The sequence below is a fragment of the Geotrypetes seraphini genome, chromosome 1, assembly GCF_902459505.1.
Source record: "Geotrypetes seraphini chromosome 1, aGeoSer1.1, whole genome shotgun sequence".
Classification (NCBI taxonomy): domain Eukaryota; kingdom Metazoa; phylum Chordata; class Amphibia; order Gymnophiona; family Dermophiidae; genus Geotrypetes; species Geotrypetes seraphini.
The window spans coordinates 345,807,364-345,833,300 of record NC_047084.1 but is presented as its reverse complement, the minus strand read 5'-3'; the positions used below and the strand labels follow the sequence as shown (position 1 = coordinate 345,833,300).

At 42.4% G+C, this 25,937-nt stretch overlaps 1 long non-coding RNA gene across 1 annotated transcript in view; it reads left to right on the top strand.

Moving 5' to 3' along the window:
- The first annotated feature begins 346 nt into the window (after positions 1–346).
- The window catches only part of LOC117352614, a 31,703-nt gene continuing 6,112 nt past the window's right edge, over positions 347–25,937 (top strand). The window contains exons 1-2 of the long non-coding RNA XR_004537733.1: positions 347–467; positions 23,271–23,320. This is a non-coding gene — a long non-coding RNA (uncharacterized LOC117352614). The remainder of the gene's footprint in view (positions 468–23,270; positions 23,321–25,937) is intronic.

The following is a 25,937-nucleotide window of genomic DNA, read 5'->3' as shown; positions in this document are numbered from 1 at the left end:
AGCAAGCTAGAACCTGATATCACTACCACCAGCACAGTCAGAGTGAGTCAATAAATGACATGCAGGAAGACTTTGGTCAGCCTAGAGGTTTGGCCAATCCAGTTAAAAGGTTAAATCCCAGAGTGCACTCTGCTCCTGTAAGGCAGAGACAGAGAAACACTGTCCCTGAGAAACATACACAGCTGAGAAGAGAGAGCAGTCCCATCCCTCTATCAAGGCTGAAGGGGTGGGGCGTAAAGAGCAGAGAGGGAGAGAACAGAGGGAGAAGCAGGCAGGGCAGCAGCTATGCAAGCAGCAATCTGAGCCCTTACCCCAGCCAGACAGCAGCAATGGAAATTGGGAGATGGAAGAAAGCCCTTCTTTTCTAGTGGAGCAGCAGCTTGAACCCATGGAGTTTGTGAATACTCCAGTCAGGGCAACAGAGCCAGGAACTCATGCTGAGGCCATGGATATAAGTTGCTGTAAAAGTGAGTTGTGAGGATTTTGAAGCTGCCAGTGTTTGTGCTAATGTGGGTTTTGAAGTTTGTTTGAAAATTGCTGCTGTGGAAAATTGCCTGCTAGAGTGTTTCAGTTACAACCAGTAATGGAACTTGGAGGCTGTTTAAACTGCATAAGAGAAAAACCTTGAAGTATATTTTTCCTGTGATTGCACTTCATTACGTTCTGAGCTGAACCAGCTGAGAAGTGGTTGACTTGGCAACAGCTGAAGAAAGGCTGCTTGTTTTAAGAATGGCACAGTCCTTACTGAAATGCTCTGAGCTCTGGGGATAGTAATCCTTCTCTGAGGTAGAGGTCTGCACGGGAACGGGGATCATGGGAATCCCGCGGGTCCTGAGGGAATCCCCCATAACCCACAGGGACCCCCTCTGGCCCACGGGGACCCCCCTCTGGCCCACGGGACTCCCACGGGGATGGAAGGCTTTGGAAGCAGGGCTCGTCCATATAATATAATGGACATGTCAGCCTTAGTAAAAGAGGGGGTTTATAAGTTAATTACCTGAACAGAAAATAAAAAAGGGTTCCACCAAAGAGATTCCACAAGGAAAACAGCAGCACAAACACAAAAGAAACTGTGGAATTGATGATCCTGTCAGAAATAATTGCTGCTTTTTATGGGGACAGGCGGGGATGGAGGTAATTCCTTGCAGGGATGGGTGGGGACGGAGAGGATCTTGGCGGGGATGGGTGGGGATGGAGAGGATCCTGGTGGGGACGGAGAGGATCATGGCGGGGACGGGTAGGAACGGAAAGGATCCTGGCGGGGACGGGTGGGGATGGAGAGGATCCTGGCGGGGACGGGCGGGGATGGGTGGGATTTCTGTCCCGCGCAACTCTCTACTCTGAGGTCCATGGGAGAATTCAGGGCATGTTGAATGCAAAACTTTGTGACAATTACTTATGCTGCCTGTGGGAAGAACTCCATTTTGAAACCTTTTCTGTGGGACTTACAAAGTTACTTAATTAACCTGTACACAAGGCTGTCCTGGTGAAGACGATTATAATTTAAACCTAAAGTCCAGGAACCAGCAATTGAACTTTCTATTATTCTGACTTTTACTAAGAGCCTGTGTTTATTGGCTATTGTTCTTTTGTGCTTCTTGGTTTCTTTTTTTTTCTGGAAATTATTTTGAAGTATTTTTGCATTGCAAGATAGTGGTGAACTTTAACCACAATCTGGCTTTTGGCCAGAATAAAAGCTAGAAACCTGCTTTGTGGTCTTAGTCCTTATTCTCTCAGAAAGAAAAGGAATACTTGCCTGCAGCCCTATTGCGGGCAACAGACGACAGACTTTAAACCTGAAGGGTTCCCTAAGTCAGTGGGGACCACGCCAGCTCAGTATTCGTTAGTCACAGAGCCCGCTGCACTATCCAGGGGTACGGACGGTGACAATATACAGTATACTCCAAATGTGGTGCCATGAAATGGAGTGGATGCTGAACGACGGAGCTCCACTCTTCCACCAACTTATTTTCTATATCAGCTGGGTTATCCAGCATAATCCTAGGAGAGTGTGTCACAGTTGTTAAAGCTACGGCCTCAGCACCCTGAGGTTGTGGGTTCAAACCGATGTTGTTCCTTGTGACCCTGGACAAGTCACTTAATCCCCCCATTGCCCCAGGTACATTAGATAGATTGTGAGCCTACCAAGACAGACAGGGAAAAATGCTCAGGTACCCGAATGTAAACCGTTTTGAACCCTCCTGGGAGAACGCTATAGAAAATGGAATAAATAAATCTTCGTACATGGGGCAATTGGAAGCAGTGAGAATCCTTGGTGCCAAGTTTGAGACTACTTAGAGCCAACTGAGTGATCTTATGGCATCCAAAAAATTACAGAGAGAGTGTGAAAAAACAATGGGCCCTGAACCTAAGATGGCAGAGCCACTGACCTCACCACCCTCTTCAGTGTGTGCCATTTGGACTGCATTTTAGACAGGGCAGAGGCGGTGAACGACAGACATCATGGAGCTCGAAGTTGATGAGAGCCAACGCAGAATAGGTGATCTAGAGGACCAATTGGCAGTGTCGGAGGAGCCCATCGCTACTATGCAAAAACATATTACTGACCTAGAAAACAAACTAGACAATTAGAAAATCGATCAAGAAGGAACAACCTCAGACTTATTGGTATTCCTGAGACTTCTCAGGAGGGGGATCTCCCCCGAGTGTTAGAAAAATGGTTTATGGACATTATACCTTTGACTCGCTAATGGGGCCCTGAGGATTGAGCGAGCTGATCGGGTGGGTCCACCACACCAGGCCAATGCTAAACCATGTGCAGTGATTCTGCAGTTCCTCCATTTTGCACACAAGCAGGCCATCTTGAGGGCCATGCGTTCGGGCTCAGGCCTTACATATGAGGGCTGCAAGATATTATGTTTCCAGGACTACTCGGTCCGGGTAGTGGCTTCCTGAAAGGCATTTGTACCAGTTTGCTCTTCTCTGACTGCAAAGAAGATTTGGTTCTCTGCTTTTTTCTAAATACTGGATCTTCGAGGATCATGGGGCCCAGGACTTTTTGAACACTTTGCCTGTGGAACCTGCTACTTTGTAGATTTTCATTCCTGGATCACTGTCTGCTGTTCACACTTCAGATTGAAGTTGGCCAAAGATATCTGATACTAAGTTTTCACTACTCTTTTTTGGTTCTTTGGTATTGATTGACGCTTACATGAAAGGGGCCCTAGCAGAACCTATTGTAGACAATGATCTCTCACATGGATGACTGCTGCTTCTTCTGAACCTTGGGATTCAGGTTCGGTTATTACCTGATACACACATAATAGTGTTTTCTTTTTGGTTTTCTATATAAAGACCATTAGCCTTTTTTTTTTTTTTTTTAAATCAACCTGGTGTTCACCTTTCTGGAGGGACAGTGGGTGCCAGAAGTGACTCACTTGAGCCGGTTATGGCTCACATAAGGCAAGAGGAGGTGGGGGGGGGGGCAGAGGCCTAAATGGCTTTGGAAGGGGTAGGGGATTTGTGGGGATTAGGGGTTTGGGAGGATGTGAATGTTTGTTTGTATAAATGTAGAATGAGTGGTGGACTGTTTAATTTCCCTATGCTATAGGAGAACATCAAGTGACAGAAACTCAAACCTACAATCTAACACTCTACACTCCATTATCACAGCATGGGGAAGAAGACCAACACACTCTAAGACTAAACCACACCGGCACCACAAAATCACTTATATATCCAAACACAACCCACAACTATCACATAGAGATATCCACACTCAAATGCGCCTACTTAAATATCAGAGCGCTAGGTCCAAAAACAGAGCTTATAAAAACCTGGATAACACAAGAAAACCTGGACTGTCTTTTCTTCACAGAAACCTGGCTAACCTCTGACTCAGACCCCAGAATAACTGAAGTCTGCCCACAAGGATACAAAATTACAGTGGTCTGCAGAGAAAAAAAAAGAGGCGGAGGCCTAGCAATCTTAATCAAAAAGATCTAACCCTTAATATAATTGAGAAAACATCTAACCCGTACATGGACCTTTCAACTTGCCAACTCTCAAGCACCACACTAAAAGACACACTAAACTGCATGCTCTGCTACATAGCGCCGGGAAACTGGTCTTTAGCAAGAACCGAAGTGGAAGACTTCATATACCAAAACTCACTAATAGCAACCTACAACCTACTCCTAGGAGACCTAAATCTACACCTAGATGATCAATCATCCAAACAAGTAGACAACTTTCTCTCATTTCTCAAAGTCTAATCCTTCTAAATGCTAAATCCACAAACAACTCATGAAAAAGGCCACCAACTTGATATTGCAGCCTTGATGACCCACCAACCATCCTTAACAGAAATTCATACATCTAACGGAACATGGTCCAGATCCATCTGGTCAGACCACTACACCTACACTTTCAACATCAACTGGACCAAAAACAACAAAAAAACTATAACAAAACTCAATAAAGTAACTTACACCTCACGCAAACACATCGAACCCTCCATATTCTGGTCTAAAATAGATGAAACCATTCTAGAAAACAACCCCGAGGACTTCATCTTACATTAGGAAAGACTTTGCTCCAACACCCTTGATGATTTAGCCCCACTGCAAACCAAATCCAGACCCAGCAGGAGATCAGATAAATGGTTCGACTCCGAACTGCTACAACTCAAAAGACAATGTAGACGACTAGAGAGAAAATGGAGAAAATTGAACTCGGATCATACAAAATCCGCCTGGAAAAAAATCAACAAACAATACAAATCACAATTAAAGGACAAGAGAAAATCACACTACACCAACCTAATAGGCACTGAAACCCAAGACACCAAAAAACTATTCCAAATTCTAAAAACCCTAATCGACACCAAACCCTACCTGACCACTAACAATGCTACCCCCCCCCCCTCAGCCACTCTATTAGCAGAACACTTCCAAAATAAAATTACCAATGCAAGAGCTTCCCTCAATGACACCTCTAACCATCCTAACGAATTCACAATTCTCCCCATAGATAGAGATTCTACTGCAGCAGATAGAATATGGTCTCAATTCCCCAACATACAATGGCCCGAATTCAACAAATACTACAAAAAATACAGCCATGCATCCTGTGATCTCAACAACTGTCCACCATATCTCCTAAAAACATCCAGCACAAAATTCCGCGCTCTTCTTCTAAACTGGATACAAATCTCGCTAATAAACAGCCACTACCCTACCAACCTCAGCGAAATCATCATCACCCCGATCCTCAAAGACCCCAAAGGACCGATAGACCAAACAGCCAACTACAGACTCATTGCCTATATTCCACTCTACGTCAAAATAATAGAAGGACTCCAATTTCCTAGAAAACCATAACATACTCCATCCCACACAATCCGGCTTCAGAAACAACTTCAGCACGGAAACACTACTAGGATCTCTCTTGGACGCAGCCAGACAACATCTCAGCACAGGAAAAAAAATAATTCTCATACAACTAGACCTTACCGCTGCATTCGACTTGGTGGACCATAACATTCTACTACAAATCCTGGATACAATAGATATCACAGATAAAGTATACACATGGTTTGAAGGATTTCTTAAATCAAGAACCTATAGAGTAAAATCAGACAAACAAAAATCTGAACCTTGGTCAAACCCCTGAGGAGTTCCCCAAGGATCCTCTCTATCCCCGACTCTCTTCAATCTCTATACAGCCTCCCTCAGCTCTCACCTGGACAAACAAGGCATAACCTCCTACAGCTATGCCGATGACATTACCATTCTCATACCCTTCGATCAACCTGAACTCTCCATGACGAACACAATATATCAAACACTAAAATCAATAGCAACCTGGATGAAAGATCACAAACTGAAATTGAACTCAGATAAAACGAAATTCATCCTCCTAGAAAACAACAAAATACCAACCATAACCAACATTGAAATCAACGCAATCAACTACCCCATACAAACCACCCTAAAACTGCTAGGAATAACTATCGACAGATGCTGCACCATGCAACCACAAATCAATAAAACAATACAAAAGTCATTCTTAGTCATGAGAAATTTAAGATATTCTTCGAGAAAACTCAATTCCAGCTCATAGTTCAGTCCTTAATACTAGGCCTACTTGACTACTGTAATATCCTCTACTTCCCATGCCCTACAACCATAACAAAACAACTAAAAACTTACCAAAAAATACAGCACTAAGACTCATCTACTCATTAAAGAAACATGATCACATTACAGAAGCATATCTCCAATCGCACTGGCTTCCGATCCCAGCAAGAATACAATTTAAATTCTACTGCCTACTATTTAAGATTTTATACGGAGACAGTCCAAACTACCTGAATAACCACCTCATCCACAACACCGCAACCAGACATAGGAAAACTCACACCCCATTCTCATACCCCCCAATTAAGGAGGCAAACGAAAAAAACTATATGATGGCCTGGCCACTCAAGCAGCCAAACTAGACAACCAAATCGCCAATCTACTGACGGCATCCCTCAACTACAAGACTTTTAGAAAAGAAATAAAGACCATACTCTTCAAGAAAACTCTGAAAAAAAATAAACTCTGAAATAACTCTGAAATAAAATCGCAAGTCTTAAACTCCACCTCTCACTAAAGCCAACTACCCCAAACAAATAACCTTATCCATTTCTTACTCTTTTTGAAAATGACCAATTTTTTTTTTTTTTTTGTAAGTTCTTGTTGTAATACATCTTGGATAATTCTTTTGTAATCCGCCTTGAACTGCAAGGTAATGGCGGAATAGAAATCCCTAATGTAATGTAATGCTATGCACAGGGAAACTGGAATGCTTTGGACTAGTTAGTTGAGAGGGGCTGGGTAAAGGCTGGGATATCTGACCCACTTTTACATGGGTTAATTAAGCTTTCTTGCCTCTATCTCTCTTTACCTCATGCCTTGTAAGATTATATCATGGAATGTGGGGGACATTCATTCGCCTATAAAAAGAAGTAAGATATTACAACAGTTGAACAGACATAGGGTACAAAAAGCATTACTTCTGTCCGCCTCTGAACATGCCAAACTTTGTAGATGGTGGTGGACTTAATAGGAAACTCTTCCCTTACATGGGAAAGTGGGAGTAGCAATTTTGTTCAGGAAAGGTCTTCCAGTGGAAAAACACTCTATTTATGCAGATGCTCAGGATAGATACATTATTGCTCATGTATCTGTTAATCGACAAGACCTGGTACTTGTCAATGTATATGCTCTGAATGTCTATAATCACACTTTCTTCAAAAACTTCATAAGCCTGAGATAGATAACAAGAGCCTGTGGGAGACTTTTACAGGTTGTGAGACCTATTCCTGCATTTTACTGGAGTTGCTGAAGTCACAGGCTTATACAAACTGGTTTCAGTTCAGATGCTGAGATGCTAATGTGTGGCATGTGAGTGTGTAAATTTCTTGCTGTGAAGAGTTTTTCAAGGACACCAAACAGTGCTGTAAAGACATTGAGCTATTTAACAGTGCTGAAAGAAAATGCAAGTCAGCAGGACACTCCATCCGGGAACCTAAGAACTGATAAAGTAATGCCAGGCTAATGCACTGAGGCACTGATACTGATGTACCCGTGTGAAGAATGAAAACTTCAAGAAGAAAGTTCCAGAAGCTATGCCTGTCCAGGGCCCCCAGGGAAGAATGGAGGCGTGGACTAGGGGTGGGCTAGATAGACAGTATTTCTGCTCCAATAGGGTGATACATATTCATAGCCAGGGGATGGTCTAAGACAAAGAAACTTTCTGTTTAAAACCCCCATGCTTTGGCAGAGTTTCTTTAGAGAAGCTGCTCCATACTTACAGAAATATGCTGGCACTGTTTGTATGAGGTTTTTCTTCTCTCCATTGTATATGTCCAAACTGATTTATTTCTGATTTGTCATATGCTGCTATAATACTTATTACTAGAATAAAAAGTTATTTGCTTTGGAATATACAATGTAATCTTGTGAGTTTTTTCTTTCTTTCCCTTCACGATGGATCCCCTAGTAAGGTAAAGTAAGCAGCCTGTTATTGTGGAGGGAGACTTTAATATGGTCTTTGATCCTCTTCTGGATAGGTCTTCAAAAACAGAGGTCACCCCTATTGATTACTTGAAAAGTATTCCTCTTTTAAGTGACTCCCTGGATTTGTTGGACTCTTGGAGATTTCTATACCCCAATGAAAGAGATTATATCTGGATTTCCAAAAAGCTTTTGACAAGGTACCCCATGAGCGCCTACTAAGGAAGCTGTGGAGCCACGGGATAGAAGGGGACGTGCACAGATAGGTAAAAAATTGGCTGGCGGACAGGAAACAGAGGGTAGGAGTAAAGGGACACTACTCTGACTGGAAAGGGGTCACGAGTGTGTCCCACAGGGGTCAGTGCTGGGACCGTTGCTATTCAATATATTCATTAATGATCTGGAAACAGGGACGAAGTGCGAAGTTATAAAATTCGCAGACGACACAAAACTCTTCAGTAGAGTCGGAATTGTTGAGGAATGCAAAGATCTACAAAGTGACCTGAACAAACTGGGTGTGGGGGCAAATAGATGGCAGATGAGCTTCAATATAGAGAAATGTAAAGCCTTGCACATAGGGAAAAGGAACCCGATGTACAGCTATACGATGGGAGGGAAGGTATTGGGGGAAGGCAACCTTGAAAAAGACTTGGGGGTATTGGTGAATACAACAATGAAATCAGCGGCACAGTGTGCAGCGGCCTCAAAAAAGGCAAACAGAATATTGGGCATTATCAAAAAAGGTATCACTACCAGAACGAAGGAAGTTATCCTGCCGCTGTATTGGGCGTTGGTGCGCCCGCATCTGGAGTACTGCGTGCAATACTGGTCGCCGTACCTTAAGAAGGATATGGTGATGCTCGAGAGGGTCCAGAGGAGAGCAACAAAAATGATTAAGGGCATGGAAAACCTTGCCTATACCGAAAGGCTGGAGATGCTGGGGCTCTTTAGCCTGGAAAAGCGGAGACTTAGAGGGGACATGATTGAGACATATAAAATCATGAAAGGTATAGAGAAGGTAGAGAGGGACAGATTCTTCAGGCTAGCAGGGACATAAAAAACAAGAGGGCACTCAGAAAAACTGAAAGGAGACAGATTCAAGACAAATGCTCGGAAGTACTTCTTCACTCAGAGGGTGGTGGACACCTGGAATGCGCTTCCAGGAGAGGTGATAGGACAGAGTACAATAATGGGTTTCAAAAAGGGCTTGGATGACTTCTTGAAGGAGAAAGGGATTACAGGGTATAGATAGAGGGGTACTATACAAGGTACTTCAGGATAAGGGCATAAACAATTCAGGTGGTGGGAACTTACAGGTAAAGGACCTGGAGGGCCGCCGCGGGAGCGGGCTGCTGGGCGCGATGGACCCCTGGTCTGACCCAGCAGAGGCAATACTTATGTACTTATGTTCTTATTACACACATCTCTTGGGTGCATGGTACCGAATCCAGAATGGATTACCTATTGCTCTCTTCTTCCTTATCCTCTAGATCACATGTATCAAACACAAAGCCCATGGGCCAAATTTGGCCCACCTGGCCTTTTTATGTGGTCCGTGGCAATTCTCCCGAACTTCCCCTTCTCACAGCCCAGCATGTTTTCCCTCTTGTGCTGGTCTGATGTCACCATCACGCTGGAAAGGCTGCCGGCCTCGGCAGCGATTTGGCAGTGTTGTCCATGGCTCCCCTTCCTGCTTTCCATCTGCTGTGGTCCACCCAGGTGGAAACAGGAAGTTGTGCGTCATTAGAGACAAACTGCGGCAGGTGAAAAGCAGGAGGGGGAGTCATGTACAACATTGCTGAATTGCCAAGGCTGGCAGATTTTTTGGCTTGACGGCAACATCAGACCGGCCCTGGAGGGAAAGACATGCTGGGCTGTGAAGAGAGAGGGACTGGTGCTGGAGGGAAAGACATGCTAGGCTGTGAGGAGAGAAAGATGAAGGGAGAGAGATTGGACCTGGGGTGGTGTGGAGGAAGAGGGAAAAAGATTCTTGAAGGGAGAACCATTGGAAAGAGAAAGGGAGAAATAGTGGACCTGGAGGGAGGCAGGGAGGCAGATGGGGAGAGATGGGATGGGGGAGGGCAGCTGAGAAGAGAAAGGGAGAGAAGTTGGATCTGGAGATGAAAGGGAGGGAGAAATGTTAGGCCTGGGATGGAAGGGAGAAAGAGAGATGCAGCATCTCTTTTTTCCTTCCATCCCATTGTTCAGCATCAAGTGGGGAGGGAAGAAGAACAATAGAAAAAAGAGGGAGCAAAATGTTAGACCAAGAGGAGAGATAGAAGGAAATAGAAGGCTGGGAAAGAAGTGAGATGGGAAATGGGAGAGCTATAGAATAACAGAAGATGAAAAATTGATAGGTAGCTGAAAATTTAAAAAGAAGGATGAGAAAGAGGGCGAGATTTGAGTGGACAGAGGAAGAAAAGAAAAAAGGAGAAAAGTTGAAAGGAAAAAATCAATATGTTGGAGACAAGGACTGGAGCAAGAGAAGAGGAAAAAAAAATTGGACAGCAGACACTGGAAAGAGAATTAGAAGATAGACAAAATTAGAAGAAGAAACTGGACCAAACTGGGACCAAAAGCAAAATGACCAGACAGCAAAAGATAGAAAAAATAATTTTATTTTCTATTTTGTGATTACAATATGTCAGATTTGAAATGTGTATCCTGTCAGAGCTGGTGTTAGACAGCAAGCTTGAACTAGGACCTCAAAGAGAGAAGAAAAGCCTTTTTTATTTATTTTGTATGTAACACATAGCAGGCATGGGGTTGGAGAGGTTTTATCCCTATAGTTCTACTAAGACTAACCCCCTCCTTTGCTGGTGCGTAGTGTGGGTTTTGGCGCTGCTGGTGGTGATTGATCTGATGCTCATAGAAGTCCTGTGAGCGTTGGAGCAGTTGCCGCTGCTACCGGCACTGGGGCCCACGCTGTGCGTTAGTAAAGGAGGGGGTAAGTATCTGAATAAAAAATTCAGCTCGCGACTTAGCCTGTGTTTTAGATTTTGGCCCTTTATGTGATTTGAGTTTGACACCCCTGCTCTAGATTGCACTTGGCAGGAATAGGGCCTTGCTGTGTATTGGATCATGCATTCATTTGGCTAGAGTTGAGGGATATGGGTGATGTGTCAGGGTCTAGGTAATGGTCTACTAAACACCTTTATTTTGATACCAAATTTCATGTGTTCATTCGGGAGCGCTGGAAACTTTATAGGGTTGATAAAGAAGTACATGCCTCCTAGCCTTCCCTGTTTTGGGAGGCCACGAAAGCTGTTCTCCGCAGAGAGATTATATCTTATAGTGCTCACAAGAAGCATGCTGTAGAAACAGAGATGAAAAGATGGGAGAAGCAGTTCCATTTGGACAGACAGCATTATGGAGCATCCCTGTTGGTAACCCTGTAGGGATGCAAACACAGCAAATACACACACGCAGTCTTAGAGTCGGGATGGAGGTGCTCCCAATGGCTAGCTCCGAGTCCCTTTTATTATGCTTCTATGCACATGACATTATAGTAATTCCCTCTTTACACGTCTAATGATTGGTGGATACAAAGGTACATGCTTTTACATTGGTGGAAACACAGGTATATACTTTTACATCGTGATCACCTGTCCTTTGCCTCGTGCTTTACTTCGTGATCACCCTCCAACTCAGCACTTAGGCAAGGTCCTGATTAACACTTGGACAGAACCTGAGTCTTTGCACGTATGCAATGCAATGCCTGTCAGCTGATGTCCTTTCCAAATAAGGACAGCTTAGATAAGATAAGGGTTAATATGTGACAGGGGTCATGTGACAAGAAAGGAGGGGGGAATGCCTCAGCATTCTGTCACAAGGTGCTAGCATCTTTTCCTTGCTGTAGAATGTGTACGTGGCAGGAGGGGAGAGGAAATGAGAAAGGATTCATACTTCCACAGGGCCTCAGATCAAATTTCAAGTTTATTAGGATTTTATATACTGCCTATCAAGGTTATCTAAGCGGTTTTTACAATCAGGTACTCAAGCATTTTCCCTCTCTGTCCCGGTGGGCTCACAATCTATCTAACGTACCTGATCTTTACACAGGGCCTGAGAACAGGTTCAGAGCTGCATCCCTTCATAACCCATAAGGCAGCTTAGCTGGCTTCTCAACTATAAATCATTTACTACAAGAGCCCAAAAATCTGCACAAAACTATAAATTTCAAATGTTTCACTTCGCTAACAAGCTGGGCTCTTTATTGGCTCGGCTTGTGGCTAAAGCCCAGGGCCCTCAGCACATTTTACAGCTCCTAGATAAGCGGGGGAGGGGGCATGATTTGCTCAGACCAGGAAATATTATACGCTTTTTGTACTTTTTTTGAATGGTTGTATGCACCCCCTGAACATTCGGACCTTGATGGGTCCATATTTATTTCAACACATTTTTATTTTAGGACATACTTTTTTGTTTCTGAATTGTACCCGATTCACTCTTTTTTTTTCTCTTGTGGCATATCATCAAAAGTTTTTTTAAGTTATGTACTTTCATTGGTAATTCTCAGTTTGGTTCTTTTTCAAGTTGTGCCTCACACACACATGTTATTGACGCTTTCTTTCCTTTTTGATAATTTTATTCCCTTATAATAGTTTTTTCCTTGTTTTAGAATTTATTTTCTTCTTTCCTTTTTTTCAAGCTGTATTATATTTCTACTTGAACTTATCACATACTGTTTGTCTAGTTATTTTTTATGTCACGAGAGCGCCACCTACTGGGTATGATATTACTGCATTCTTTTTTTCAGACATTCACCTGACATTACACTTAAATTTTATTCACCATTCACCTGATATTATATTATAATTTAATGTTTTCAATACATACAATATGACACCTTTCATCTTTTTTCTTGTTTTTTTTTGTTCTGTTCACACTTCACATATTGCCTCTATAGTACTTATTTCATTATAGATTTGGTTGCATAATGTTGGGTCCTTTTATCTTAACACTTTGCATGTAATTTTACAATTGTATTGTTGTTTTTATTTACAATGGCATTGGTTCATTGTTATGCTGAGTTTTTCTAAATAAAATTAACTCCTCAGATGTCGACAGGCTTCTAAGATGAAACATGGACTGTGTCGGGTCTACGACACACAGTGAATATATGATAAAGACTGTTATATTAATATTTCAATAAATATTATACTAATTTGACCTATCCCTGATTGATGTGTATAGTTCTTAACCCCACTTATATGGTTCGAGATAACAGAGCCAGCATGCTGAAAGGGAGTCTAGAATCTATGAGTTTGTACTGCATAGAGTCATAGCTGTGTATTATGCTAATTTAGGAGGTAGCTCCCTAGATGGGAAACTCACTGGCTAACACAAAGCTTTATTTTTTTTTAAAGCTGGTATGCTGTGTACCAGCAGAGGTGTACCACTTGAGGCACTCTTGAAGAAACAGATTAGCAGCCCTTGGGAGCAGAGAGCTCAGGGCAGAAGAAAAAGGTCTGTGGAGGCACTGATGGTGCCTGAGGGCCAAGAAGAGCATAGGCAGCTCTCTAAAGGGAGCTCCGTTACTGGTGGTCACCAAGCCCTATTGAGGGCTAGTAACTGGGACCCCATCAGAGAGCTACCCCAGAGGCTCTTCTCGAAGAAAGAGAAGGCTACCAGAGTGCAGATCGGCATTAGCAGCCTAACGTAGGCACCAGGCCACTAGGGTGCAATCAGCACAAGCAGTGCAACAAGGAAGAAGGCTTCTTGGAGACTAGCAGTAGACATGGAGTGCTATTGGGAGAACCGGAGCCCTCAGAGCTAAGGGATAACCACTCAGAGCCTGCCACAGGGTCAAGCCCACCAGCCAGAAAAGACAGCACCCACCTACCCCAGGACCTTTCATGGATTGGATGAGAACTTGGGGACTGGGCAAGCGTGGAATGGAAAAGGATCTAGATACAGAGCCATGCCCACCTAGTGACTAAGCTAAGAAGCTTAGGATGAGCCTACATCCATAGTGTTGGCAGTCTGAAATGAGGGGCTCAAAGGTTTTGGAGATTGTCACATGTCCGGCACTAATACCAGCCTTGTGCCAGGTAGATCTTTTAAACACACAGATGTTAATTTAACAAGAACTGACTAGTGTAGGCCTGAAACTCAGTCATCTGAATTTAACCCCTGTACTGAGACAGAGAGCAGTAGTTTGTCTGATAAACTGCAGAAATGTCTTCAGAAACTCACCTAGGAAACAGGATTTGTCCCCTTTAAATTCCACACTTATGAAATTGCTGGCTAAGCAGGGGAAGAGCTCAGCAGACCAGAGCTGCAGCCCTCCCCCATCCGGGCAGGGCACCTACACACACAGGCAGCTTGAAGAATGGGAGCTACAGTCAGACACTGGGAGAGCAGGCAGAGGGAATAGATTCAATTGGAGAAACTCCTGATTCAGCCCAGCCAGAGGATATGGTCATGCTGGAACCTGAGGACTCTGTGCTGCCAGAACAGGAGAATGATATTGAACCAATGGATGTTATGAGTACTTCTGAGCAGCAGGGCTGTGAGACAATGGATGTGAGTTGTTGTTGTTTTTTTTTTTTTGGGGGGGGGGGTTAGAATTTTTATTTTACTGCTGTGCTAAGGCAATACTGCGTTTTTGGGAGCTATGTGTTTTTTTGATACAAAGACTGAAAATTATGTGAGCTAGTGAAACTAACTAGCTGGGCATGGCAAAGAAGCACTAAAGTTTGTTTTGTGGAAGCTTTGTTTTTTGCCTTTTTGAAGATTTCTTTTTATATCTTGTATGCAGTGGCAGTTCCAGTAGGGCCTGCAAGTTTGGGGAATCTGGAAGAGTGAAGGACTGAGCCAGAATAAGTAGAGATCTGGTTAAACACACAAGAGGGATTTCTTTTGTTGCATTTTCCTCTTCCATGTAAAACACTGAGGAGGCATTAGAGAATTCACCAGACATCATAGGTGTGGGAATGTGGTGATCATTTTGTGAACTGCTAACTTAAGGTGAATTCAGACCCTCCTGAAGGTCAGCTGCACTTAATTGTTGTCTAGCTGAGAAGAAAAATCTTGAGAGGAATATGTTTGGGAATGCTGAAGCCCTGAACCTTTTTGTTTTGCTTGAACTGTTTGAAGGCTGTCTTTTGGAAAGAAGCAGATTTATGAACTTTGTTTGGAGAGGTCTCACTGCCACAATAATTTGAACCTTTGAACAATATTAACAGACTGGAAAACAACTGCACATAATATATATCCAATACCCATCATAGCATACTCCAGAGGAATTACCCAGCCAAACTGGCATCTCATATTAAACAGAAACACATACTATCAGCCCTTCACATATCAACCCTCCCCTAAATTAACAACTAGAAAACCAACAAATCCATACAATACCACAATACTACCCCCCAAATATCACTCATATACCTGAAAACAATGAGCAACTCACCAATAGAATATATCCCTCTCAAATGTGCCTATATGAACATCAGAGCCATTGGCCCTAAAACAGAACGCATAAAAAACTGGATAGAAGAAGATAACCTTGATTGCCTTTTCCTCACAGAGTCCTGGCTCACCTCTGATACAGACCCCAGAATAACTGAAGTCTGTCCAAAAAGCCACAAAATGACAATGGTATGCAGAGAAAATAAGAGAGGTGGAGGAATTGCCATCATAGCCAGAGACACATTAAACATACACCTACTAGACAAAATAACAAACCAATACATGGATTTACTTGCCTGTCAACTCTCAAGCACATCACTTAAAGGAACACTCACATGCATACTATGCTACATAACCCCAAGTAACTGGAGCACAGCCAAGCCAATATTGGAAGAATTTATCTATCGAAACTCCCTAGCAACTACCTACAACCTCCTTCTAGGAGACCTCAACCTTCATCTTGAAAACCATTCCTGCAAAAATGCTGAAACCGTACTAGCATATCTAGAAGCCCTAACATATAAAATCTTAGATCCTCAAACTACACATGAAAAAGGACACCAGCTGGACATCGTAGCTTATCCCTATCTGCCCACATATCCCAAGTAATCTCCACCTCCTTCTACTACCTCCGCCAACTGAAAAGGATCAAACCCTACATCTCCACACCTGACCTCGCCCAACTCCTCTACACATATGTCCTCTCCAGAATGGATTACTGTAACTCCCTATTTAATGGACTAACCAAAAATAATCTCAAACGCCTCCAACGTGTCCAAAATGCAGCTATCCGCCTCCTACACAACCTCAACTACCATGATCCTGTCTCCCCAGCACTCCGCGCTGAACACTGGCTCCCAATTAGCCAGCGCTGTGCTTTCAAGGCCCTAGCAGTAGCCCACAAGAGAATTTATGCCACCACCCCCTCCTACATAAAATCTAAGCTTCCCATCTACACCCCCACTCGCTCCCTCCGCTCAAAATCGGAAATACGCCTATGCATTCCCCCTGGAAGGTCCCTCCTCTCAGAAACTGCCCGCAAATGATCCTACAGCCACTTCATCCCACATCTCTGGAATAAACTCCCCCCCCAACTCAGGCAACAGAACTCTTTATTGACATTCCGTAAAATGGTAAAGACCCTCCTCTTCAACTAAAGATCTCCCTCAGTCTACACCCCCCCTTAAACCCCACCTCTCTCTTCTCTCCCCTATTTAACTTCTCCTAAATTTCAGTATAGTCCTCTCTTAGTCTGTACTCTGATAAATTGTCTGTACTCTGAAAAATTGTTGTACCCTGATAAATACTGCACAATTTTGTATGTCCAAGCACCTAAACCTATTGTACATCTTATTTGCCTAATTACTTCTACTGTGTATGTTTACTTGTAGACTGTTCTGAGCTACTGGGAGAACGGGATATAAATCTAAATAAATAAATAAATAAATAAATACATGTCCCAACAGACCTCACACCCAGAAATTCAAACCTTAAACGGAAAATGGAACCGTTCCCTTTGGTCTGATCACTACACCTACTCCTTTGAAATCAATTGGTCTTGTAACAAATACACTCCGACTACTCAACAGACTACCTTCCTCTCACACAAACATATGGATCCCTCAGTATTCTGGACAAAAACAGACACCATAATCCAACACTACACATCTAAAGACTTCATCTCAAAATGGAATCTGCTAAGTAGGGCCACACTAGATGAACTAGCCCCAGAAAAACCTAAAACCAGAATCCACAGAAAATCAAACAAATAGTTCGACAATGAACTACTCCAACTCAAAAGACAATGTAGACAACTGGAAAGAAAATGGAGAAAAAGTGACCAAGAATCCACAAAAACAGCATGGATAGCAACAAACCGAAAGTACAAACAAAAACTGAAAGAAAAAAGAAGGGCATACTACTTGAAACAAATTGGAGATGGACCCCAAGACTCAAAAAAGCTGTTCCAGCTACTAAAAGTCCTCACAAACACAACACCATACATAGAGAACAACAATTCGCCCCCACCTACAGCCACCCTCTTAGCTACCTACTTCAAAAACAAAATCGCAAATATTAGAGCCTCTTTCAACAGAACACCCTCACACATAGAAACAGCATTTCCACAAACAGAAAAAGACTCAGTCGCAGCTGGTAGAACCTGGTCCCATTTCTCACCTATAGAATGGGCAGAGTTCAACAATATTTATAATAAATACAGCCATGCAGCCTGTGACCTCAACCATTGCCCCCCATACCTACTGAAAAACTCAAGCATATTATTCCGCTCCCTACTTCTACAATGGATATACTCATCAATACGAGAGGGTTATTTCCCACAAGAACTCAGTGAAATCATAATAACTCCGATATTAAAGGACCCTAAAGGAGCAAAAGACCAACCATCCAATTACAGACCCATTGCCTCAATACCATTGTACATCAAAATGATGGAAGGGCTCGTAGCAAAAACTTTAGCCTCTTACCTAGAGAATTACAACATATTCCACCCCACACAATCGAGATTCAGAGCCAAATACAGCACGGAGACACTACTAGGAACACTAACGACACTGCAAGACAATACCTCTGTACAGGCAAGAAAATCCTGTTGATACAACTAGACCTTTCTGCAGACTTCAACTTGGTAGATCACGACATGCTTCTACAAACTCTCGATTCAATAGGAATCTCAGGCAAAGTACTTGCATGGTTCAAAGGATTCCTACAATCAAGAACTTACAGAGTCAAAATAATGCAAGAAAAATCAGAACCATGGTCCAACCCCTGCAGAGTTCCCCAAGGATCACCCCTATCACCTACACTATTCAGTATATACATAGCCTCCTCAGCTACTACCTAGATAATCATGGCATAATTTCATACAGCTACGCAGATGACATCACTATTCTCTTACTCTTCGACCAACCAGAACCCGTCATGACAAGCACAATACACAAAACTCTCGATTCAGTTGCAATTTGGATGACAGAGCACAAATTAAAACTTAACCCTGACAAAACAAATTTCATCCTACTAGAAAACAACAAAACTCCAACATTAACTAATCTTGTAATAAACTTGATCTCATACCCCAGGGGTGTCCAATGTCGGTCCTCGAGGGCCGCAATCCAGTCGGGTTTTTAGGATTTCCCCAATGAATATGCATGAGATCTATTTGCATGCACTGCTTTCATTGTATGCTAATAGATCTCATACATATTCATTGGGGAAATCCTGAAAACCCGACTGGATTGCGGCCCTCGAGGACCGACATTGGACACCCCTGTCATACCCAATACAACCTACACTAAAATTGCTAGGAGTCACAATTGACAGAGGCTGCACTATGCAACCCCAAATTAACAAAATAATAAAGGCATCGTTCATGACCATGAGAAATCTAAGAAAAATCTGAACATTCTTCGAAAAGAAGCAATTTCTACTATTGGTACAATCTCTTATCCTTGGGATGATAGACTACTGCAACATACTATACCTACCTTGTCCTGCGACTATGATGAAGCAATTGCAGACAATACAGAATACAGCCCTGAGACTTGTCTATTTCCAAAAAAAATATGACCATATCAGAGAGGCATACCATGACGCGCACTGGCTTCCAATAGAAGCGAGAGTGCACTTCAAATTCTACAGCTTACTTTACAAGGCTCTCAACGGAGAAAGCCCAACCTATTGGAATAACCAATTAAATCAATCCTCCTCAACCAGACACAGAAGATCCCACTCACTATTCACTCACCCATTATCCAAAGATGTCAAATGAAAAAAACTTTATAATAACCTAATAGCCTCCAAAGCAGCTAAACTGGATAGACAAATCACCACTCTGTTATCTTCAACTACAGACTACAAAGCCTTCAGGAGAGACTTTAAAACCATACTCTTCAAAAAACACATAAAAGCTATCCAGCACAACCAATCCCAACCCAATATCCAATACTCTATTTACCCTTAGATCTCTCTAATACTCTTTTATCTACCAAACGTTATCTAAAACCCATAATTTCACCCTATTCTTATCTCCTAAAGACCTCCACTTCCCTTTGGTAACTCTTTACCCAATATATATTATCTTAAAAATTCTATGTCATCGCTTATTCTATTCCTTCAAATTTTGACTCTGGGATTCTAGAGCAGAAGAAGTTTCAAGTTTATTAAAATTTGATTAATCACTTTACATAAAATTCTAAGTGATGTACAATTAAAATGGGGGGAATACAAGTAATCATCTAAAACATGGAAAGGAACAAAGACACTAATAGACATACTGGAACATTAGGGAAAAAAGGGAAAAGTACAATATTTTTAGGAAAGTAAAATGAAAAAAGGGTAGAATGTGAGGAAATATTTTTAGGAAAGTAAAATGAAAAAAGGATAGAATGTGAGGAGGGGGAAGAAAAAAAAATGTAATGGTCAAAGCCAAAAACAGGGCATTACTAAAAATTTGAAGGTAAGTCAAAATTAAAACTCAAATGCATATTTGAAAAGAAAATTTTTAAGGGATCCTTTAAACTTATCAAGACTTTTCCTCAAGTAAGCTGGCAGTGAATTCCATATAAGTGGGGCAGTTACCGAAAATATGGTGTTACGATGTGTGTTAATAAGTTTTAATGAGGGGACCAATAATAGATTTTGAGCAGCGGATCTAAGTGAACAAGCTGTTGTGTGGTGTATAAGAATTTTGTCAATGAAACTAGGAACGTTTGTAATTTGAACTTTGAACGTTAACAATGCTATTTAATAAGTTATTCTATATGTGATTGGGAGCCAGTGAACTTTTTTCAGAAGGGGGGGGGTGACATGGTCAAATTTTCTGGATTTGGAAATAATCTTAATGACAGTATTTTGGATTATTTGGAGTCATCGGAGTCCAATTTTGAAATTATAAGAGAGTGATCCAGTATATTTAAGGAGGTGTGGTCTAAGCAGCTTGCTAGAGAATAGATCAGGGGTCTCAAAGTCCCTCCTTGAGGGCCGCAATCCAGTCGGGTTTTCAGGATTTCCCCAATGAATGTGCATGAGATCTATGTGTATGCACTGCTTTAAATGCATATTCATTGGGGAAATCCTGAAAACCTAACTGGATTGCGGCCCTCAAGAAGGGACTTTGAGATCCCTGGAATAGATCATTCGCAGTCTGGAAAAGCTATTTTTAACTACAGAGCTGATTTGGTCATGGTAACTCAGTTTGTGGTCAATTACTACTCCTAATATTTTTACTGATGTAACCATTTTGAGTGGGGTATTATCAGTACAAATAGGAGAGAACAGTGACATACCCTCTTTCCATTGAAAGAGTAAAGTTTTAATTTTGGGGACACTCAACAACAACATGTGTTCGTTTAACCATTGGCTTATGCTACCTAATTTTTAGTTGATATCATCAGTATCGGAAATGTTTGTTGGATCTATGGGGTGGAGAAGCTGGATGACATCATTGTAGGCGAATGCAGAAAAACCAATGGACTGACATAGCGTCAGTAGCAGAGCTAAAAAGATGTTGAACATGGACCCTTGGGGGATTCCATCCATAGTTGTTTATGTAAGTGTTGGATGTTGAATTATTAAATACCACTTTGGAGGTGCAGTTTGAGAAATAAGATTGAAACCAGTTGTTTGGCTGCTTTTGAAAGACAGAGAAGTTCATACTAAAGCCTTGCAGTAGCTGGCCACAAAAGAGAATGTTTTGAGCACAAGAAATACCATTTGCTATGTTTATTTCTTCCTGACCTGTGAGAGAAACAGGTCACTTACTTTTCTGTTCTCAAAATAAATGAGTTTATTCCACTTTTAAACCTCTCTGTGACTGTGTTATTCAAGGCTCCAGGTCTGCCATTACTCATGCTGCTACACAAGGCAATGAGCCATCCATAGACCCAGCTAATCATCCTCTCCAGTGTAGGATCCCGATTACTATCAATATATTTTTCCCCCAACCCCTTCTCTAGATCCCTCCACTATCTCAGAGGAGTTCAGGGATGAATAGTCTTTCCAGCCTCATGGTTATCCACTGATCCTATACCCCCAAAGCACTATCAGCCCTACAAGCTGAGATTAATAACTCATCTCCACTACCTTTTCCACCATAGCCATGAACTGGATAGATATTTCCCCTCCCTACCCCCACACACAAAAGAAGTGTGGACACCTGTAAGTTCACAAAATTAAAGCAGGGTGAAAAGCTTTCTGCAAACCATTGTTGTATAGGTTGAGGCTGATGTTCAGTAACGGTAGAGTTACCATATTTGTGACGTAAAAAAATAGGACACACGAAAGCCTACTGAGATGACCACTAGGGTTGCAATTTTGCTGACAGCGCCTAACTAGGCAGGAATGACTGAGCATCACTTTTGGCTGAAGATCCAATACATTAAGGGCTCCTTTTACTAAGCTATGATAGCGGTTTTAGTGCAAGCAGAATTGCCGTGCACACTAGACACTAACGCCAGCATTGAGCTGGCGTTAGTTTTTCTGCGTATTGCGGGGCTTTGCGCGCACTAATATTCTGCATGTGCTAAAAACACTAGCGCACCTTAGTAAAAGGAGCCCTAAGATTGGATTGGATTTATTTTCTTGATATGCCTACCGCTTGTACCAATATATTAAATGGTTACAAATCTACAAACTTCAAAGATACATGATGGTAGGCCCATTAGGAAATCTAGGGCCATGTGGGGAGTACAGGGAGTTGGGGGGGGGCTTAGACCTTTTGGGTGATGGAAGGTGAGAGTTGGCAGGGTTTGAGCTTGGGGGAAGTGGGCTGGAGCCAGCAAATAAGGCCTTTGGCGGGGGAGGGGGGCTGCTTTCGGTGGCCACTGGAATAACACTGCTGAGACTGAGAAACTGCTGGTTGCTGAATTCCACGGTAAATCAAAGTGCAGTTAAAAGTGATCTTTGTACAACTTCCTCTCTAAAGGTCTTATTATTTCCTAATGCTAATTACATATTTTTGAGTTAGAGCAATTAGAGAGGTTGCTGTTTTATAAAGAAGTTATTTACAGGTAGAGATATATTACATCACCTAATAGTTTAATCCCCAAGTAAAATTTTAATATATTCTCCTGGTTTCCTTTGTATTTTCTTGTAAATTTGTTTCCTTTTCTCTCTTGATGTGGGCTTATTTCCCCACATATATTGAGTGCTAATGGTACTTAATTATACATTTACGCTAAATAATAATAATTATACTGTGCCAGGAAGCTGATACTTGGGGGCATGAAAGTACAGAGCTAAAGCTGCTAAAGGACAGTTGCTATGATGTACTTGTAAACTGATTTGTTGTTATTAAATAAATGGAGATCAATCAATTTCCATTAAACCTTAAAGCTACGACTCCCACAGTACTGAAAACTTAATGTAAAGTTACTGCTGTTAGAGGCCAAGTGTTACAGCTGTTAAAGAGAAGAGCTCTTGGAAAATGGGGGTTTCTAAAGCCATCTAGTTTAACCCTGAAGCAGATACTTTGATTTTCAAAAGTAGTAGCTGAGAAGGTAAGGAAAATGAGGTTAGCTTTCAGAAACTACAAAAGATTGCAGAAAGAGGAAGCAGGCAAAAATATCTGAAAACGTTAAGAGAGGCTGGTCGAGTAGTCAGGAAAACAATTATGCCTGTGGAAGAAAAAAATAGCCAATATGGTAAAATGAGAGGACATTACATTTTTTAGATATATTAGTGATTTAGATATATTAGTGATAGGAAGAATTGCAAGAGTGGCATTGTGAGACTCAAAGGTGAAGGGGAGAAATATGTTGAAGCTGATAAAAAAATATGGTTTAATTGTTTATTATTTCTGTTCTATGTTCACAGCTGAGCGCCAAGAGCAGGATCACAGAAGACAAACGCAAATAAGTCTGGAGGTATGGTAGACCCTGACTGATTTTCAATTGATTTGTTAATGAGGGGCTAGTTAAACTAAAGATGCTCCAACGATGGGGCCAGATGGTGTACGTCCGAGGGTACTGAAGGTACTGAACTTAGGGAAGGTCTGGCAGTTCCATTGGCTGATCTTTTCAATGCTTCTCTAGAGTCAGGAATGACCAGAGAACTGGAGAACAGTGGATGTGGTCCCTCTCCACAAAACTAAACTAAACTAAACTAAGCCTTAAGTTTATATACCGCATCAACTCCACAGAAGTGGAGCTCGACACGGTTTACAGAGCTTAAAAAAAGAAGAGAGGGGAGAAGGGTTTACAAAGCATATTAAAAGAGGGGATGTAGACAGAAGGGGAGAAAGTTATATGCTAGGGAAAAGCCAGGTTTTCAATTGCTTTCGGAATAGTTGGAGGGAACCCAGGTTCCGCAGCGGGACAGTGAGATTGTTCCAGAGGCCCGTGATTTTGGAGAGGAGGGATTTTCCCAGTTTACCTGCATGGAGGATGCCGTGTAGAGAGGGGAAGGATAGTTTATGTCTGTGGGCTGATCTGGTGGTGTCAGGCGTCTGGGCGAGGAAGGATAGAGGGATTAGTGGCGGAAGGATGCCGTGAATGATCTTGAAGGCTAGGCAGGAACATTTGAAATGAATTCTGGAAAGTACTGGGAGCCAGTGAAGATTGGTAAGTAGTGGGGAGACGTGATCGGATTTGCGTTTAGCAAAAATCAGCTTGGCCGCAGTATTCTGGATAAGCTGGAGTCTGCGGAGACTTTTTTTTGTTAGGCACAAGTAGATGGCATTACAATAATCGAGTTTGGATAGGATGATGGATTGTACAAGGACGGTGAAATGTTTTTGGTGAAAATAGGATCTAACTTTCCTCAGCATGTGGAGGCTGAAGTAACAAGATTTTGCCAAGGAGTTCAGGTGATCGTTGAGGGAAAGGGAGGAGTCGATGGTGATGCCGAGGACCTTGCTAGAGAATTCAAGGTGCAGAGCAGGGCCTGTAGGTAGAGTGAAGAGGGTGGGCAGGTGTGCTAATTTTGGGCCGAGCCAGAGTAATTTTGTTTTTGATTCATTTAGTTTCATCTGTACAGAGAGGGACCAGGTGTGAAGTCTCGTTATGCATGAAGAGATGTTCTCTTGGAGGTTTGAATCTGTTTCGAGGAGGATAAGGTTATCGTCTGCATATGTGTAGATTGTTTCAAGGGGGGATAGTTTGAGGAGCTTCAGGGAGGTCATATACACGTTGAAGAGAATAGGGGATAGGGGGGAGCCCTGACGGACACCACAGGATGGTGTCCATGAAGCAGATTTAGAGCCGTTTGTGTTGACAATATAGGAACGAGCGCGGAGGAAGTTTGAGAACCAGTTTAGAACAGAGGAGTCTATTCCTATCTCTGAAAGTTGGTAGATTAGTATGTCATGGTGTACGACGTAGAAGGCCGCGGACAGATCAAACTGTAGGAGAACAGCAAATTTTTTCCGGGCGTGTAGTTGTTGCACCTTTGAGATTAGGGAAACTAGGAGGGACTCGGTGCTGAAATTGGGCCTAAATCCGTATTGGTAATGTTGGAGAATGGAGAATCTCTCTAGGTAGGAGGAGAGCTGAGTAGCGACTATGGTCTCTAGAAGTTTTGTTAAAAGAGGGATGTTTGCTATGGGGCGGTAGTTCGATGGTGAGGAAGGGTCGAGATCGGCTTTTTTCAGAAGAGGGGATAAGGCAATGTGTCCCATTTCGGAGGAGAACAGGCCAGATAGTAAAACTTTATTTATAAGGTTTGTAAGGGAAGAGATGGCCTGCGCAGGGATGTTTTCGTAAAGGTAGGATGGGAAAGGATCTAGGATACACTTGCAGGACTTAAGTTTCAGGCAGAGTTTGGAGATCTGGGTCTCAGATACAAGTTCGAATGTAGTCCAAGATCTGTCGGCAGGGATAGGGTCAGAGTCTTTCGGGGAAAGAGAGTTGTAGGAGATAGCTGAGGGGAATGAACTCTTTATGGTAGTGATCTTCTCATTGAAGAATTTGGCTAGGTCATTTGGAGATGGGAGGGGGGGAGGGGGCGGAGTTGTTTTTAGAAGTTAGGTTCCGCCAGATGTGGAACAGTGTACTGTTTTGGTTTTTTGACTTGGAGATTTTATCTCCATAGTATATCTTCCTAGCTTTTTTTAGCACGGAGTTGTAGAATTTTATGTTTTTTCGCCAGGATTGCTTGTCTAGGGGGGATTTTGATTTTTTCCATTTCCGTTCTAGGGCCCGACACTTCTGTTTTAATTCTCTGTGGTATGGGAGATATTAGGGAGCCTTGTGAGAATAGGAGATGGTTTTAGTGGTTAGAGGGGCAAGGGCACAGTACGTGGATTCGGAAAGAGTCACCCAGTTGTGCCAGATTGAGTCTGGGTCCTTGTGATTGGGAAGAGGAGGGAGTTTGTTGAGAAACTGGGACCAGAATAATTCACTTGAGATCTTTTTGTGGTAGGAGATGAAGTTTGTAGCATGGGTTGTGGTATCAAGGGCTGACATGAAGACTGGGAGGCAAAAAGAGCCAAGGAGGTGATCAGACCAGGGAACAAGTTCCCAACGGGTCGTGTCTGCGGAAGTT